Source organism: Tenrec ecaudatus, chromosome 18 (assembly GCF_050624435.1).
Source record: "Tenrec ecaudatus isolate mTenEca1 chromosome 18, mTenEca1.hap1, whole genome shotgun sequence".
Lineage (NCBI taxonomy): Eukaryota > Metazoa > Chordata > Mammalia > Afrosoricida > Tenrecidae > Tenrec > Tenrec ecaudatus.
In genome coordinates, this window is record NC_134547.1 from 10,752,909 (window position 1) to 10,767,639 (window position 14,731).

Below are 14,731 nucleotides of genomic sequence, written 5' to 3' on the forward strand. Positions count from 1 at the left end.
CCGAAACCAAATCCTACGGGCCAAAAGGGTTGGATCAGCAACGACTGTAGGGATGGTGTCAGGAGTAGGCAGTCTGCTAGCCTTCTGGCCTGTGGGACCTGCCGTCGCCATGAGTCAGGGGCTCGCCACAGCCAAGAGCTGACGACTCTCCCTCCCTCCCTCCCTCCCTCCGCACCTGCTACTGTGTGTCAGCAAGAAGACAACTAACAATAGCAGCTACTGGGCGCCCGCTATGAACAGAGCCCCATTAGGTGTGGACTCGGGGAGGGAGGCCAGGGAGACACAGGCTGCTGGGGCCGAGCCGGCCGAGGGGTGGGAGGGAAGGCACCAGGGCCAACGGGTGATCACAAGTGTCCTGTGGGGCAGGGGCCCACCCAGGGGCAACAACAGACGTTGGCAAGGCACCTAACCTCAGATGCATCCACCGCCCCACTGAGGTGGTCCTTGGGGACTCAAGCGCCCTGCACCTCCCAGGCTCCTCCGAGCCCCAAGGCTCACGTAACTAGGGTCCCTCAGCCCCCAACCAAGCTGGAACTCAGGGGGGTGGGGGAGGCAAGGTCACCTAGAAGTCAGCCAGTCTCCCCCTGCCCCTCCGGACACTGCGGAAGGTTCCAAAGGAGAAATGCAGGGGGTGGGGCAGGGCAGGGGCTGAAGGCAGCTGCGCCTGGCTGGTGGGGGTCGGGGTGATCCAGGGGCCTCCTCCCTTCCTCTGATCCCACGTGTGAGCCTGCCTGAGGCGCACGGCTCCAGGGGGGTTTTCTTGGGTGCCATCTTTCAGATGCACAGCTCAGGCCTTTCTTCCACGACACTGCTGGGTGGGCTTGAACGGGCAACCTTTAGTGGTGGAGGGCATTTCATGCCCCTTGCCCCGAGGCTGGCAGATCCCGAAGGACTAACTAACGAGCGGTGTGACCGCCGCCATCTGAGGGCGGGCGCGCTCTGAGCAGGGACCTGCCACATATTTGTCCACGTGGGAGCTGCTGTAAAGAGCACAGGGGCCAGTTCCTCACCTGGACTCGGAGAAGTGACAATAACGTTCTCCAAACCCCAGGTGAGCGAGGGACACCGGGGACACGCCCAGGCCTCGGTGACCGCTCACCTCCAGGCCATCCAGTCCAAGCCTCTGCCTTGGGCCTCACGACTCGGACTCCCCCTCTAGGTATACGACTTTTGCATGCCTTCCCCACCCCAAGCCTGCTAGCAAGTAGGGGTGAGTTCCCAAACCCTGCTCAACAGGGACAGACACGCGGGGGGGCAGGAAGATGGGGGGGCATGGCAAGCGGGAGACGGGGGTGGGGGGCGGCTGAGCCCCAGAACTCCCAAGGAGGGGGGCCCTGGTGATGCTGCAGGTAAGCGCTCAGCTGTCAACCAAAAGAACAGCAGTTCAAATCCACCGACCACTCGGCAAGAGAAAGATGACTGTATTGGGAACTGGGGGGGGGGGGAAGCCACGGGGGGGGGCATCCTACTCTGAAACCCGAGGGCTGCCATGAGCGGGAATGGGGGACACCACCAAGAGCCTCTGGCTCGCCGCTGTGGGTTGCCACTGAGTATCTGCTAGTGTTCTGACGCCCAGCGACCCTGTAGGGCAGGCTAGAACTGCGCTTGTGGGTTTCTGAGACTGTTGCTCTTTACAGGAGTAGAAAGCCCAGGTCTTTTCCTCTAAGGAGCGGCTGGTGGTTTCAAACCACTGACCTTGTGGTTAGCAGCCCAATGCGTTACCATCAAGCCACCAGGGTTCTCTTAAGTCCTTGCTACAAGACCTGCTTCCAGTGTGGCCTGACTGGTCTGTGCTCTATCACTAGCCTAGAGGCCGGCAGTTCAAGCCCACCTGATGGTCCCGAGGAAGAGAGGCCTGGCCATCTGCTCCCCAAAGGGGACAGCTTTGAAAGCCTGCTGGAGTGCAGTTCTACTCTGTGCAATCCACGAGGTTGCCAGGAGTCGGAGTCGCCGCCCTCCGCCACCCACAGCTGTGAGCACGCCCGTGGTGGGCCGCCTGCTAGTCACGGTTCTTCCAGTTGGAGAAACTGAGGCACTGAGTGGGAGAGTCCTAGGTCAGGCCGGTTGGGCTTGCCCCGGGCCCTCTGCTGCCATGCAGTTGAGAATGCCAGCATTGTTCGCCGTGCGCCTGGGCGGAGGACAATGGGGAGCTTTCAGATGAGTGTGCGCGTGGCCTCCTGGGAGGGAATGCAGCAGCAGCAGTCTGGGCCACTTCTCCCAGTCTCCCGATGCCCGGCTCCTCCTGGGTGGGGCCCCAGGGAGAAGACACTGAGCCCTGGAAAGGGAACTGCTTGCCTGGATTGGGAGGAAAAGCGAGTATTCCGATCCCTGTCCGGGCCCCAAACCAAGCCCACTGCCACCTGACACAGGGCAACCCCATGGGGCAGAGTAGAATTGCTCTGGAGGCCATGAATCATTATGGGACCATAAAGCCCCATCCTTATCCTGAGGAACGGCAGGTGGGTTTAAACCACTGACACTGGGGCTAACAAGCCCCTGGCTTGATCACTTCACCACCGAGACTCCTCATGCATGGCCTAGTGGGGTGGAAAGGCCCCCACAGAGAGACAGAGAACTGCCGGAGAAGGTCAACCGGTCCTGCTGATGGACAAAGCCAACCATGTGTTCCCAAGAACTCACTGCCGCCGAGTGCAATCAGACTCAAAGCCACTCGATAAGGCAGGTAGCGCTCTCCCAGTGGGTTTCTGAGACTAACTCATCTTTCTCCCTCTGGGCAGCTGGTGGTTTTGAACAGCTGACCTTGTGGTTAGCAGCCCCATCGAGGAACCACTACGCCATGGTTATGCCCACCCCCTGCAGGACTGTGGGTATTAATGACTTCTCACGACATGTTTACGGATCTGGGGTTGGGAGGAGAGTTAGATGGAGGTCCAGAGCAAGCAAACTGTCTGGGCCAGTCACTGGGCTCCAGATCCCAGCCCTGATTTCTTCCTCAAGTGGCACAGCGCAGGCCACCAAATGGGAGGACCAGACAAGGAGGTCACTAGGAACAAAGGTTCCTGGTGACCTCCAGATGCAGCCCGATGTCCAGGTGGGATGAGACTGGCGAGGACGGACAACAAAATCATTCGGGATGCAGCTCCTGAGAAGCCTCGCACGAGCAGCCAAGATAGGAATCTCGCTCAAACACTCACTGCCACGAGGTGACTCCAACTCACAGCAACCCTATGGGACCCGGGAGAGCTGCCCGTGGTTTTCCCAGGCTGTGGATCTTTAGACGAGCAAAGAGCCTCATCTCTCTCCTGAGGACGAGGTGGTGGGTTTGAACCACAGACTTTGCCCCATCCACTGTGCCTGCCACAGGGCTCCTGGAGATAAGGATCCAGCAAGCGAGCTCCTAGGAATTCAGCCCCAGGCAGAGCTACCACGTCCCCTGATAAGAGCCCAGTCTCCTGATTAGGCCCACACCCCTTCCTGGTTCACCTAGAAAAAAAGACTTAGAAACACCTCCTGGTCCCAGGATGCCGCAGTCTGGGAGCCAAGAAAAAAATAATGAACAAGAGAGTGTGTATGAATTGTCAGATGGCCCCGGAGATGACATGGCGCGATCTGTAAGAAAGGTAGCTTAAAAGGAAGGACCGTTTACGCGCTGGTGGTGGTGTGGCTACGTGTTGGGCTGCTGACCACAAGGTCAGCCGTTCAAAACCACAGACCACTCCACAGGAGAAGGACAGACGGGGCTTGCTATTCCCACAAAGAGTGACAGTCCCAGAACTCACGGGGGCCACTCTGCTCTGCCCTGGGGGTCAGCATCAACTCAAGAGCAGTAGTCTGTTGCCTGGTGTGAAAAATAAGCAACTGTCTATTTTTAAAAGATACAGGCGTGGTTGTGAGAAAATAATTTTATCAATGACCTACCTGCCCAGAGCTTGATCTCTAAATTTTATAAAAACTGCCAACGCCTCAAACACACACAAGCAGTCCAACTGAAAAAAAAAAAAATAGGCAGACCTCCAGACTGAACTCACTGCCATGGAGTCAATTCTGACTCTCAGTGACCCTGTAGGACAGGGAACTGGCCCTGTGAGTTTCCGAGAGTGTCAATTTTCTGAGCAGCATGAGCTTTCCACGTTCCACTGAGGAGTCTTGAACTCAGAGCTCCGCACTCACTACCATCGATTCTGACTCACAGTCACCCTTCACGACAGGGCTGAACTGCCCCTGTGGGTTCCGGAGAGGCTTTATAGGGGCAGAGAGCCCCATCTGTGGAGTGTTGTCTGGTGGTTTCGAACTGCTGACGCTGGGCTTAGCAGCCCGCCACGGAATCCATTATGCCAGCAGGGCTCCTTGCTGACTCGCTGGGAAGCCGGTTAGTAACTTGCTGCTAGGCTGGCGCTGCACGGCCCGCTCCTGCGCCATCTTCACAACTGTTCTCACGTTGGAGCCCGTGGCTGCAGCCACCGTGGCCATCATCTTGTTGAAGGTCTTCCTCTCCTTCGCTGCCCCTCTGCTTCACCCAGCAGGATGTCCTTGAAGGACTGGTCTCTCCTGAGAACGTGTCCAAAGTACGCGAGATAAAGGGCCATCATACTTGGCTCTAGGGAGCATTCGGGCGGTACCTTCTCCCAAGACAGAGCTGTCCGTTCTTTTGGAGGTCCATGTCCTTCCGGCACTCTTCACCAGCATTCAAATGTGTTGACTCTTTGGCCTCCTTGTTCCATGTCCACTTCCACGTGCACAGGAGGTGACTGAAAATACCAGGGCTCGGGCTTGCTTTCCGTCACTTGAAAGCGGCGGATGGAGGGGAAGGCAGTAGAGTAGGAGGGAGGTCACCACAAGGGGACCAAGGCACAGGAGGACATGGGGGGGGGAGGGTACAAGCAAGAGAGAGTTAAAGAGATCACGCCCACATTCCTGCAAGAACAGTAGGAACAAACGTGAATTCACAAGTGGCTAAAGAGATAGGTACTCACTTGAACCGGCAGGGAGTGGCAGCAAATGGGGACACACCCACCAGCACCCACAGAGCTGGCTGAAGGGCTCCTACACGCTGCCGTGTTCGCACGGGCTGCAAATCGTGTGGTGCAGCACGAGAGGGGAAAGTGAGGCAAACTTCGGAGCCATAAGCCAGCACCTGGAGGGACTGAGTCACTGGGCTCCTGGGGCTTAGGGCCAGAGTCTTGGGGGACAGCTAGGTCAACAGAGTCCACAGGGACAATGTCCGACATCCTATTCTACTAAGCAGCAGAGGCCTGGTGGCGTAGTGGGGGAGCAAATCCCACTGCTGGTGGCCAGGTCAGCAGCTTTAAACCATCAGCTACTCCGTGGGAGAGAGTTGAGGCTTTCTACTCTCATGAAGATTTACAGTCTAGGACACCCACGGGCAAGTTCGACTCTGTCCTATGAGGTCGCTCTGAGTCAGGAGGCAATGAGTTTTGGGTGAGTAATAAATGGAGTCTTAAAAAGCTTGACAGCAGGCCATTGAAGATACAACTCCTTTTTCTCTTCCTGCCTGAAGCAAAAAAGTATGAAGAAGATCAAAGACTGGAGGCAAGAGTGAGCCCACTGGGCTAACAGTGGATCACATGAACCTGTGAAAGGGTCCATGACCCTGAGAGCAGAACCAGATGGTATCTGGCTACCAAGCTACCAAGACCGACTTCTCTGATCACAATTAACAGAAAGCGATTCCTGGATAGGGTGGGAGAAAAATGTACACCAAACAAACAAACCAAAAAAAACTATTTTAAAAAAAAGACCAGATTGACTGGTCTGATACTGGAGGAACCCTGAGGCTATGTCCCTATGACACGGCTTGGAGAACCTGGAGCAGAGCCGCTCTCAGACCTTTCTGCCTAACAATAGCTGGGCCTGTCCAGTGAGTAACCAGGGAGAAATGTTCGCCGAACTGTCAACCTGAGCAGAGCTAAAGGGCAGCAGTTGCCCCAGAACCGAGCACGGAAGGCAAGAACCGGCAGGAAAGAGGGGCGAATGGCACAGAAACAGGCGACCCAGGGCGGGAGAGGGAAGAATGCTGGGACGCTGGGGCAACTGCAATGGAGGCCACGAAACAGAATGCTGCGTAGAAACCACACAGTATGAAAGTTTCACACAAGACGAACGCGATTTGCGCTGCAAATGCTCACCCTAAGCACAGTGAGGTTCAGGGATGGCTGGTCTCCCACATGGGGACGCGGCCGGGGGGTGGGGTCTTTCCATTCCCGCCTGCCTGATACAGCTCATGCACAAGCACAGCCGCAATGCTAGGCTGCTGAACCAATGCTAGGCTGCTGAACGGGTCACAGGCTCCACAGAGCTTCCAGGCTAGGCTAGGAAGGCTAGGAAGAAAGGCCTGGCAAGCTACTTCTGAAAACAAAACAAAAACAAACAGCCGATGGAAATCCTGCAGATCGCCACAGTCCAAGCCAGGCAGCGTTTTGTTCCTTGGTGCCCGGGGTCACCGAGTATCATGGTTGACTTGACAGCAGACAACATACATGCATCCATCACTCACTGCTCTCCAGCCGGTGCCGACCCACAGCCGCCCTGTAGGAGGGCAGAACTGCCCCTGTGAGGCTCTGGGACGGTGACGCCCAGAGAGCCCCATCCAGCTGACAGCGAGGCTTCCACCTCTAACCCCTCCCCCCCGAGATCCTGGTCTTGGATCCAAATCACGTCAGGCCGGCGGTTTGGGCAAGCCACCAGGGACTCAGACCGTCCTCCTTCCAAAATGGGCTCTGAGTTTGCGGAAGAGAAAGATGTCTGACGGGGTAAAAGGCTGGAGGGGTGTAGGGCAGGCGGGGTAAGGTTTCCCAGGGAGATCCCCGCAGGACGGCCCCGGCTCCCCTCGCAGGACGAACAGGGTGCATTATCGCAACAGAAAACAATTCCCCGGAGTGGCTTTCCTGGCCCATGAAGTTTTCCATGTTCTGAAAACTTCTTTCTACTACAAAGTCTGATCACACCTAGTGTGATCATCTGGCATCCTGGATCTACCAGGACGCCCTCTGGAAAATGCCCCACACCATCCCTGTCACCTCCCGAGCTGGCCTCCCTGCTCCAAACGGAGTTGGCAATGGACCTAGTTTTTGAGGGCACGCTCACAAGACAAACCGAACCCCGGGCTCTGCCCTATGGGACAGGGTATGACAGTCTCTGAGGGACTTTGGAAGCTGGAACTCTGTGTGGGAGCGGACAGCCTCAGTGTTCTCCTGCAGAGCGGCTGGTGGGCTTGAACCGGTAAGCACTCGGACAGGAGCCCAAGCCAAGTGTGTGACTGAGAGATCGCGACCGCAGGCAGCCCTGGATCTCGGGGACGCGTCTCAGCACATTCTGTGTGGCACCAACCGAAGCCCCAGCAGCAACCGGTAGCCCATTGGGGCTGAAGAGTGGTCTCGTGATCTCTGGGACTCGGCATCAGCCCCTGTGTGTGTCTATGTCACTTAGAGAGAGAAGGAGCCTCCTCCTCGGGGCCTGCTCAGACCACCCAGCCCAAATTAATCAACTCCACAGCCCTCGATGACAACCCTTATCTCTATTCCCATCCTCCGGGCCGGGACCCACCAGCCCTGGGTGGCACAGCACTTGGCTACTGGCCCTGGGCTGCCAACCTGGCAGCTTAAGCCCACTGAAAGGCACTGTGAAAGAAAGGTCTGGCAATCCTTGTTGCTTTTCCAGAGCCAAGGATCACCGCCACGTGAACCCTGTGGCGGCCGGGCAGTCCTACTGACAGGCGGCGTCACTTGGAGTGCACGTTGATCCCTTGGCAGCTGGTTTTGTCTGGGACGGTGTTCCCATTTCCTCACCCCCTCACTTCTGAAGGCTGGGGGCACACAGTAGGCCCTCAGGAAGTACACTGTGAACAGACCCACCGCCAATGCACACACTCTTCCCGGAGAGTCACCGTCAGCAAAATAGAGATGCCTGGAAAACCTCTCCCCAGTGGGGGAAGTAGTCCCCGGGGAAGACACTCCAACAGCGGTGTTCCAAGCAGGGGGGACGCCAAGGGAAGGAATGAGGGGGGAACCTTGGGGATAATTAGCCCACCCGTCCCCAGGGGGGTCTGTGCTGCATCCATGCTGGGGACTTAGCTCTAGCATGTCCTCGGACCCGGTGAGGAGACTGGGAGAGAAATAGGGGAATGGGGTGGGGGTGGGAATGGGGGGCAACTTATTCTAATGGGAGGGGTGGGGAAGCAGCTAACATCTTGGGCTGGAAGCTAGAGAGTGAAAGGTGGTAAGTGAGGGGGAAGGGCTGGAAGATAACCCACCCCCTACCCTCCACCTCCCCCCACCCCTAGTGCTGGCCAGGAGGGGGGAAAGGCCGCCCGCCCCTCACAGCTTTCCAAGCCCAGGCCCAGGCAGCCCAGAAAGGAATGCCATGTTTTCCTGTTTCCAATTAACTTCCCCCTACCAGCAGCCCTCGGCATTCTTGAGACCAAGAGTCCAGGCAGCACCCCCCTGCCCCAGGGGGTGGGGGTGGGGGGAAGCTGGGTAGGCTTGGGGGCTCTGCTGGCAGTCAGACCTGGGGCTCAAAGGTAGCCCCTGGGAACCTTGGGGGGGGGGCCCACACAAAGATATCTGCACACTGAAGGTGGAGGCTGGGGGGTAGGGGATCCTCTGGGCCCCTGAGATCAGAACTCATAGGGGGTGCACCCACCCAGCTCTGCAGAGCAACAGAGCCCCTCCTCCCTCACTCCAGCTCCTATAACCTTGAGCTCGGTCACAGACCCTGATGAGGGCCTCAGTTTACCCATCTGTCCAATGGCACCCTCGGTTCCGACTCGGGGCAACTCTGCTGTGTCACAGGGTGGAATGCTGCACAGGGTTTCCTAGGCAGTCGTCTTTACCAAAGGTGGCAAAATGTGTAAGCCCTCAGGTGGGAACGCAAAGGTTAGTGGTTCAAACCTACCCCCCCCCCCGCCGTCTCCAGGGTACAAAGTCCAGGCCGTCTGCTTGAGCAGTCTAGAAATCCATGGTGGGGTGGGGGGACAAAAACCCAAACCCAAACCCAAAGCCTTGAGGTAGGATGGAGCAGAGGGGGCCCAAAGGTTTCCAAGGCTGTCATCTTTAGAGAAGCAGAGTCGTTCTCTTCCCGAGCAGCGGCTGATGGACTTGAACCACCGACCTTCCCGTTAGCAGCTGAGCATCTCACGACTGGGCTACAGGAACTCTGAGAAACCCTGCAGGGCAGTTCTACTCCGTCCCGGGGGTGGCTAGGAGTGGAGAAATCGGCTTGGCAGCACCCAACAACAAGTCTTTACAGGAGCAGATTGCTAGACCTTTCCACCGTGGCACCATACCAGGTGGGTTCAAAGGACAACTTCCAGGTTTAGCAGCTGCCTGAACGTCACCTGCACCTCCCAGGGACCAGTGCAAGAGGAGCACCTGCACTACTACCTCCTTCACTGGGTGAGCCGGGCCCTTTCCAGTCCAGCTTTTAGCCCCCGCCTTCCCTGCAGTGACACACCCAAGGAGCGGAGGCAGCTGGCTCCTGGTCCGGCAGGCTCCCTGGGGTGCTGGCACTGGAAGATGACCCCTATACCGCTCTGCCTTTCCCAAGACAGGGACCTCCTCCAGACACAGGGTGTCTTTACCTGCCAGCACCCAACATCCCTCCTCCCTCCGCCCCTGCAGGCACTCAGTGAGCAGCCTGCTGAGTCAGCAGGGCCCAGGGGCCTGTGGTAAACTAACTGGCCAGTTACATGGTGCTTCCCAGCCCGCCCCAAACTCCCCAGCCCACGCGAGCCCTCCGCAAGCAGGAGCCCTCCGCAAGCACGCACGGTCTATTAGCATACGCTCCCAGGCTATTTCCACAGTTCAAGGAGCGCTTCATCAACACCACTTGCGGAAGACAAAACTGAGGAGAGTAACTCAGATGACCCCGCCTAACCTGACAGGAGCCCCGATGGCCCACTGGGCTAAGCACTGGGCGATTAATGGGAAGGTTGGCCGCTCAAACCCCACCATGGTTCTGGGGGAGAAAGATGAGGCTGTCTGCTCCTCTGGTCCTGATTTACAGAGCCTCAGCAAATGACCCAGGGCTGCCAAGAGTCCAAATCTACTCGAAGGCAATGGGGCAGAAAGGGGACAGAAGAAGGAGCCCTTAGTGGTGCAGCGGTTAAGCCTTGAAACGGCAGCACTCAGACTCACGGGAGTGGGGGGCGCTTTGTGGGAGAATCCACGCTCCCCGAAAGTTAACAACCGAGAAAAATCACAGGGGTCAGTTGTACTCTGACCCAAGGGGTCACTCAAACCAAAGTCACTGTCCTAGTGACCCTACAGGGCAGGGTAGATCTGCCCCCAACATCAGCATCAACATCCATGCGATAGCAGGTTCGGGGCCACTACAGGGCCAACGGAGAGAATGGAGCGGGGGAGGTTCCCAGCCAGCTGTATCAGGGATCCTTGGCAGGTCACAGGAGGGCGGGTCACAAGATAGAGAAGTCCCTCAGGACTGGGCTCCTCTCCCAGCAGTGTTGAGTGGTCGCAAGTGGGGCCAAGTTCCAGCCCAGGTGACAGTGGGGGAGGGTGATTGTCTGGCTGGCTCCCGGGTGGCCCCAAGCCCCAGGCCACCTGTCTAGACAGGCTTCTCTTGGGCAGCAATGGACCCTCCCCTCAGCCCAGGGCTCTCTGGTGGCTTCCCCAGGGGTGGGAGAGGTGCAGTCAATGGTCTAAGTGGTGGGGGCAGGAATATTATCTAGATTCAGGACCTCCAGGTGAAAGGAAGTCAAGGGGCCAACCAGGAGGGCAAGGTCAAAGGCCTAATAGTTTGGAACAGCGAAACTTGACTCAAGTATGACCCCAGGCTGTGTGACCCTGAGCAAGCAGCTTAACCTCTCTGAGTCTCCATTTGTCTGTCAGGAGTTGTACTGTGGACTACACTTAGTGGAAGCCAATCCCATCATACTCCCTGAGTAGGGAGCTGTTGTTATTTCCGGCTTCTGGGAGTCGGGGAGCCATGGGGGAGATGGGGGGTAGGAGGTAAACACGCCCGAGTCCCACCGGTGGGTGCCTGGGAAGAGGAGAGTGTTTCTGAGCTGTTTGCCTTTCTCTCCCATCACCCAGGGGTGGGTCAGGACTCACTTGGTCCCCCTTGGCCACCCACCCCTAGGTCAGGGGGCGAGGCTGAAAAGCACAAAGAAGTTCTCCTACATCCCCAGCCTGGGTGTCAGGGTAAACTGTCTCTCTGAGAAAGGTCGCGGGAGAGAAATGCAAACACATCCCTGGATTCTTATTATAATATTGGAGAGGCGGGGGCGGGGGGTACCAAAGAGGGTGATTACTGGACAAGGGGTTGGGCAGGGGCTGCAGTCCACAGGCGGAGGACACCAGAGGGCTGGGACCTGTCACCATGGCATCCTGGGGAGAGCTGACAAGGTAGCCTCTGACCTCACCTCCGAGGAAGTTCAGGCAGCTCAGAACGACAAAGCAAAACAAAGGGGGCGCAGAGACCAGGGAGCCGCCGAGCCTTGCAATCAGGGCCGGAGCCCGAGCCCGCACCTTCCCAGCCGAGCCCGCACCTTTCCCAGCTATAGACCGACCGACCGAAGCCTGGACTGCCCCCCACCCCCCAGCCCTTGTGTCCCCGTGGCCGTCCGTGACAGGAGCCCGGGGCGGCAGCGAGGGGCGGCCAGGGATGGGAAACCAGATGGCTGCATCCCTCCCTCCCTCCGGGGGCTCGGGCCCAACCGCCCTCCGCAGGAGCCCGGGCTCGGCTGGCTCACCCCAGGCAAAGAGCTGCCTTTGTCTAAAGGTCAACTCCCGAGCGCGGTGCCTGGGCTGGGCCTGGAGCCCCCCTTCCCAGGGCCGAAGGGTGGACTTGGTGGAAGGGGGGGGTGGGCGCCTGCGACCTCGGGAGGTGACAGGGGGTGAGGTTCCAGCCCTCCCCCCGTGCCAGCCCCCTCCAGAATAAGCCAGCTGCGTGGGGAGCAGAGAAAGGTTTTGGGGGGACAAGTCAACTCCGTCCATTGCTGGGGGCGGGGGGTCCAATCAACTCCCTTTCATTGTTTAGGGGCATGGTAGCAGGGGAGACCTGGTGGGCTTCTGGCCTGTCGCCTTACCAGCTTGGCCCCCGGCACCCTGGGGAGAGGTTGGGGGGGGGAGGGAGGCGTAGCAGAGGACCGGCAAGTGGGGGAAGGCTAAAGGCTCCGGACATCATCACCCGCTGTCCCATTGCCCTCCTCCCGAAAAGCAGGGCGCAGCGCTGGGGTAGGAGCCCCGGGGTGCTGGGAAGGGGGGGTCTCGCCCCTCCCCCCGTGGAATGTTAGCTCCCGTCTCTCCACCGCCCCATTGTATCCCCGGCAGCCGGCAGGAGGGCCGGGCAGGCAGCGGGCGCCGGGCTGGGGCAGGGGCGCTAGGGGCGCGGGGGTCCCCGCGGGGTCGCGGCGGCGGCGGCGGCGGCGGTGAGAGCGGCGGGGCGGGGGGGTGGGGACCGGGTCGGCGGCGGCGGTGGGCGCCGCGCAGCGAAGGAGGCGGCGGGCGCTGTGCCCCGGCTGGGGGGCTGAGTGTGTGTGTGTGTGTGAGTGTGTGTGTGAGTGTGTGTGTCGGGGGGGTGGGTTCGGCCCCGGCTCGCCCCCCCGCGTACACCCCCTCGCCGCCCAGCCCCACTCCCCCCTCGCTTCGGCGCCCTGTCACAGCCCCGACTCGCAGGTAGAGAGAGTTAAGAGATTTAAAGAGAAATTGCTACATTGTGAGAAACTCACCCTGATGTTTGAGCAGCCGTCGGCGCGGGGTCTCCGGGACGGCCCCGCACGGGCTGCACAGGGAGGACCCAGAAGGGGCCGGCCGGCCGGGCCGGTCAGCGCACTGCCTGATCGCATGGCGGCCCGCGCGGCAGCGGCAGCCGGCCCGCCGCCCCGCGCCGCCGCCCGCCCGCCCGACCCGCGCCGCGCCGCCGAGGACCCCGCGGGCCGGGGCGGGGGGGGCGCAAATTAATGAAATGCAAAAGACCAAGGGGTAAAAAAAAAAAAGCCTTGCAGGTTTTGTGTTCCGCCCCCCCCTCCTCCTTCCTCCTCCTCCTCGTCCCTCCGCCCTCGCCGGGGGACGGGCTCCGGGAAGCCCCGCCCCTCACCGAGCGGCGGGCACGACGGCCAATGGGAAGCCGCGCACGCCCTGCGTCGCGGCGCCGGCCCCACCCCCAGCTCCCGGTCCCGAGGTGGGGGAGGGAGGGGGCGCCTTCCAGCACGGGCTGCTGCGGAGTTTGCTTGCACCCTGGATCCTTAGGTGCGGGGCGGCTTTGGGGTCCCTTCTCAGGCTGCGGGGTCCTCCAGGGGAGAGACCCGGAAGGGTGTCGGGGGAGCGAGACTAGAGGCTAAAGGTGGCGGAGGAAGCGCCGGAGATGGAAGCGTGGAGTGATAGGAGTGGCAAAGGGAGTGAGATGTTAGATCGGGGATTTGGGGGCGACCGGTGAGGACCTCCCTCCCCGCCGGACACGCCTGAGCACTCACCGGCTACTTTCCTCGCCGCCTCGGACCTCCCAGCCGCGCTTATGGGAATCCCAGCAGCCCCAGAACGCTGCTTCCGCCTTGCCTGGGCTGCATTTAGCAAGAGCCTGTTGTGTACCGGAAGGTCGGCAGTTCGAAGCCACCAGCCACTCTTCGGGAGGAAAAGGCGGCTTTCTACTTCAGTGAGGAGACACGTCTTGGGAACCCACAGGGGCAGGTCTACCCTATCCTGTTGGGGCACTGTGAGTCAGAACTCGATGTCAGTGAGTTTGGTGTTTGCTACCGTTTGCCAGTTCCCTACGGGGGATCCCATTGATGACACTGACAGCCCCAGGGGAACTGACACTGGGGTCTCATACTTGTCTGCCTCCTCCGTGTTCTAGCAAAGCACCGCGCACCCAGTAAGTGCCTAATAAATGTTTCGTGAGGATCAGCGTGTACCCTTGTGGTCCCATTATTACCGTGGCCTTCTCTGGATCCCGACTCAGCGATACTATAGGGAGGGAGGGAGGGATGGGTGGAATTGCCCTCTCCAGGTGCTGCAGCGATTAAAATGCTCAGCTATCAACTGAGGTCAGAAGTAAAGGCATCCTATTATCTTTCTCCTGCTGAGTTGCTGGTGGTTTACCATTTAGTTAGGGGGGCCCTCTTGGTGTAGTGATTACACTTTGGGCCCGGAAACCACCAGCGACCGGCTTTGTACTGCCACAAAGTACAGTCCTGTGAAACCAGGTGAAGGGCCCCGGTTTCCACCAATCAGCCTCTTACATCCATATCCCACCTTTGCTACTTCCTTGCTGTGTGACCTGGGGCAGATGACAGCCTCTGTTGTGTGGGGGGAGCGGGGACAGGGCATTTCCTGGTCTGTATAGGGTGCGGGGGCTGGTGAGGCTAGGGTCATTAGAGGGAAATGAGTTATCAATGTACCATCTGCCAGGAAGTGCCAGGTAACTGCTGGCTGCTGTTGTTGATTACACAAAAAGGAAACTCTTTTCCATTTCGGAGAGCAAGCAGAACCAGAGTAACCGACACTGTTGCCATCCACAGCCCATCAAAGGCAACAGTCACGGACGCTTGCATAGATGGTGACTTTGTACAACCTGCCCCTTCCACACTGCCCAGACCCCCATCTGTCCTGAGTGAGTGAACCACACCCTGAGCCATCACCACGGAGCCCTGGTGGTGCCTGGTCCTGTAATGGAAACATCAGCGGTCGGGACTCACAAGCTGCTTGCTCCGAGGGAGCAAGCTGTGGCAGTATGCTGCCTTAAACATTGACAGCCTCAGAAGCCCTGTAAGGCAGTTCAGCTCTGCCCTCTAGGTTGC

General features: G+C 59.1%; 1 protein-coding gene across 1 annotated transcript in view; it reads right to left on the reverse strand.

Annotated features, from left to right (window-relative positions):
* The window catches only part of BICRA (BRD4 interacting chromatin remodeling complex associated protein), a 77,102-nt gene extending 64,316 nt beyond the window's left edge, over positions 1 to 12,786 (reverse strand). Inside the window, exon 1 of the mRNA XM_075536877.1 lies at positions 12,665 to 12,786. The gene's annotated coding sequence lies outside the window, so the exon portion shown is untranslated. The remainder of the gene's footprint in view (positions 1 to 12,664) is intronic.
* Positions 12,787 to 14,731: the final 1,945 nt, after the last annotated feature.